Below are 4,683 nucleotides of genomic sequence, written 5' to 3' on the forward strand. Positions count from 1 at the left end.
GGGAGGGGTTTGGAGGGGTTTCAACTCCCTCTATCCCCCTATTTTTAATTCCCCAAAATTGGAGAGATTTGGAGGGAGAGTAGAGTACATAAACTATTGACCAAGTAAATTACTTAATTTACCTTTATTATATTAACAAAATTAAACAAGGGGAAGGGCTAATTACTCCCTTCCCCTTTACTAATTTTAAAAACATCCAAATAAGGTGGAGGGGAATCATTCTCCTCTACTCTCCTCCCCACTACTCCCCTCCCCTTTACTCCCCTCTACTCTCCTCCCTCTCTAAACTTCCAAACAAGCCATTAGAGAAGAAAGGGCGAAGACAGAGGAAGAAGGATAAAAAAAAAAAAAAAAAGTCAAGGCGTTTTTTTTTTCTTTTAAGTTCAGGGACAAAATTGTCTTTTTAGGATGAAATGAGTAGGTTTTAAAATGTTTTGGACATTTTTTTTTTGGAGAGAAAGTTTTAATCTAGCGTCCGCTCTTGATAATAGCTCTTTTTATCAGTTAAGCTAATTGGAATCTACTAAAAATGTTCTGGACTTAGTTGGTGTAGGGTTAGTTTTTGTAGCCCAAGCCCAAAAGATATGAGTTGAAGGTCCAGCGAACCCAAGACAATAAATTTGTAGAGAGTGGGCGAAAGAGTTAGGCTGATTATGAAGTAAATAATGGTTGGCTAGGTTACTTGCAGTGATGATAACATGAACTAATGCTTGAACAACTCCATGAATGAATGTCCGAAGAGATGTTTTATTAAGTGAACAGTGATTACAACATTCAGAGCTACAGTAAAGCTTTTCTCTTCCTTTTTCTCTCTCTCTCCTCCGTCCACTATTATCAGAGACCCTTCCTCTTTATATAGCATTCTCTCCTATCATCTCTATCGTCCACCTGTTCTTCATCTGCGTATCTACTCAAGTGCATGTCACGTCATGTGTCTACTTTAATTCTTTGTGAGTGGCGGTAGCCGAGGTTACACTGTTCAGGGGTCTTCTCCATATAAATGCGGCCAGAAAAGTTATTGCAGTGCATTAAATACGGTGGTAGCAGCTTTTCCTTTAGATATTTTTTAGTTATGATCCTCTCCGGATCCACCCAGAACTTATCATTATTATTGGGATTGTTAGGAAGATTATTCGGACATTCCATACGTTTGTTTGATCAAGGCTATTTGTGGCCGAGGAGTAAGATGTCTTCGGACTAGTAATGACCTCTTCGGACAACACTCCCCCTTTACTTCTAGGCTTCCTGCTTTAGATGGGCCACCCCAACCACCTATTGCTCCTCGGAAATATAATAGTCCTTAACAGAGTATCCCGGGCCCATTAAGTAGTTCTGGGTTTTTTCCCCCCACAGTTGGTATTCTCTCAAACCTTAGAAGTGGTTTGTGGAATTTACCCTTTAATATTTTATTACTCAACAAGGGCGGTGATACAAGTTAAAATATTAGAATGGGAAATAGCAACCTTAATACATCTAACCGAAGGGTGGCATTGTCACCTTCCAACAAGATCAAGAATATTAGAACCTAATTCTCATTATAATATGTTAAGTTTAAAACTTGTCATTGTAAACACAAATTTTAAAGTTTAGAAATCAAATAATTAAAAATGTTTTACAAATATAAAATTGTATTATGAATGAGTGAGTACAATTTTGTACTCATATTCTATTACAACATAATGATTAACATAATGCCTCTAGCATTATTCTCCCAAACAGGCAATTTTAAGTACCAAGTAGCAACTAGTAACTGCTCAATTTATATCTTCAGTATCACCTTTAAGATCATGAGCAATCACATCCCCTATCCTAAGATCCAATATCAAATAGCCATATCATATATATATAAAAGTTTAACATTGTCTAGAAAAAATGAAGTTATAAATATAGTGAAAATATATATGGATTCAATACTTCACTTAGTTTTGAATAGTAAGTTTACTTACCATCCATATGAAAAGAAGTACATTTGAGTAAGAATTCATAGGCATTACTAATAAGTCCATGAATGTTGGGAAGTCTTAATTGATTCGACATTGACAAACTACCCATCAATCAAAAGTTGGGTATAATTTAATTTTAACGGGTGATTAATTGGATCCTTCACAGTAGCAACAATGTTGTATCTACATATCTCTTTGCTCAACTTAGGAGTCCTAATTTCTCCACAAAAAAAAAAAAAAAAAAAAAAAAACTTAGGAGTCCTACGACTAAAACATAATTAGGAGTCCTAATTTCTCCACAAAAAAAAAAAAAAAAAAAAAAAAACTTAGGAGTCCTACGACTAAAACATAATATGCAAATGAAAAAAAGAAAAAAAAATTAAAAATATATATGGATTCAATACTTCACTTAGTTTTGAATAGTAAGTTTACCTACCATCCATATGAAAAGAAGTACATTTGAGTAAGAATTCATAGGCATTACTAATAAGTCCATGAATGTTGGGAAGTCTTAATTGATTCGACATTGACAAACTACCCATCAATCAAAAGTTCGGTATAATTTAATTTTAACGGGTGATTAATTGGATCCTTCACAGTAGCAACAATGTTGTATCTACATATCTCTTTTCTCAACTTAGGAGTCCTAATTTCTCCACAAAAAAAAACTTAGGAGTCCTACAACTAAAACATAATATGCAAATGAAAAAAAGAAAAAAAAATTGAAATCTTCCACACACAAGCAACAACACCACTTGATAAGAAAATAGCATTCAAGTAATAGAATAGTATTGAAAATTCTTGTAGACAAAAAGAGCATTAAATTTCCACAAATTATAATGCACAGCTAAGAATCAAATCTTTGCTACAAAAACATAATACACAAATGAAAAAAAAAAAAAAATTGAAATCTTTTTACAAGATTTGTTAACAGTGTCCCCAATAAGAGTACCAAGAGTCATGAAATATCCTCAATAATAATTCACACTAAACCTTCATAATATGATTCAAAAATATATAAGAATAGAAATTAAATTCGAAACAATTAAAAACCTTATAAGTAATGACAAAATAGAAAAACAGGGAAAAAATTAAAATATTTTGAAAAGAGAGGGCCAACCAAATTTTTAATAGCATCATCTTGGTGTTTGTATTTCTTGTAGCAAGGAGTTGAAGACTTTTTTTTCAAGACGTCGTTCAGGTATTATAAGGAACATCTTTCCTTTTCATACAATAGTTAAAACAAATAAATATTATATAATCCATAGAACTTCAGAAAACCATGAAAAATACAAACCTCTCTTGTAAGGTCAAATTCACATAATTAAGCCTATCACCATCTAATTTTTTACAATAAAAATATCCAATAAGAATGTTTACAAAGCATCTCCCATATGCCACACACAGAAACCTAATCGAAAAAGAAATTTAACACATTCTAAGATATCAAAAGGTCAGAAAATTGATGAATTATATAGTCCATACGAAACACTAAACCTAACAATCTACGCTGAAGAAGAAAGTGGACTGGAGACAGAGGAGAAGACGTTACTATGTTGCATGCGTTTGGGATTTGTGAAACCCCTACCTCTAGGGTTTGTGGAGGAAGATTTTAAAACCCAAATAATAAACCAAAAAACCCATAATGGAATATAGCGTTAAAACCTCCCAAAAAAATATTTGTGATAACCAAAGGTTCTCCACCGTACATAGAGAGGGAGAGAGAGAGTGAAGAATCAGAATTAACCTAAAAGTTTTTGAGTTTTGTCTCAAGAAATATAAACTAAAATTTATTAGGAAATATGTAAAATTTATAACTACCCACTGGAACAATGCAACTGAACACCAACATTAGCAAAAAATTGTATTGAAATGGTTTGTATAAGCACCAAATGACAAGATACATTGTTCTATGTTTTCAATGGTAGTAGACATGGCATTAATTTACGTAGTTATGTGGCGTAATGAAGAGTGGTCAACAAAAAGTCAAACATTTCGACTATTAGTTATTACTAACATTTAACCCGCGCAATGCGCAGAACCATTTTACATAAATATAAGACAATCAACTTAAAAGTTATTTACAAAAACACCACACAAATAATATTTTTATATATATATATATACATATATAGATGTCCAAAAAAACACAATTGAATGATGATTCTTTCTTGGACCAATCCAATTATGATTCTGAAATCATAACATAATTGAGTACTAACTGAATATATAGCAATACTACTACATGCATTTTTGGTAGGGATATTTAGTTGAGAATAATTTCAGAAACATGGTAGCATACACATAATGCCTTGGACAATGTTTCCTAATAATTACTATCAATAGATATTAAATGAAACTTGTGCAATCAATCATAGTGATGATTCTAAGGAACTCAGTGGGCTGAAAATCTCCGAGTGTTGATCTTGAAGGTTGAGTCCTGGAAAATCAAACAGAATCAGAGGAGACCGATGGAGGCCGATCCAAAATCCTTCGATGGTAAAGCCAGTGAAAAGACTAAATTGAAAGGAAATATTTCTCAAGTTCTTATTTTGTAGAGAATGGTTTTCATGCCTCTGTTCTTCATTCACGAATGCTTATATAGTGTTTGTGGAACGGGTACTCATTTAACAACCGTTCCTGTTATTGAGGAATTCAGGAAACGATAAGATAACTTCCATAACTGCCATGGAAGTTACCTCATCAGGACTTGTGCTCAATAGTTAGTGAAGGGTTTGGT

This window comes from Quercus suber, unplaced genomic scaffold (assembly GCF_002906115.3).
Source record: "Quercus suber isolate HL8 unplaced genomic scaffold, Cork oak 2.0 scaffold_768, whole genome shotgun sequence".
In the NCBI taxonomy this organism is placed as follows: Eukaryota; Viridiplantae; Streptophyta; class Magnoliopsida; order Fagales; family Fagaceae; genus Quercus; species Quercus suber.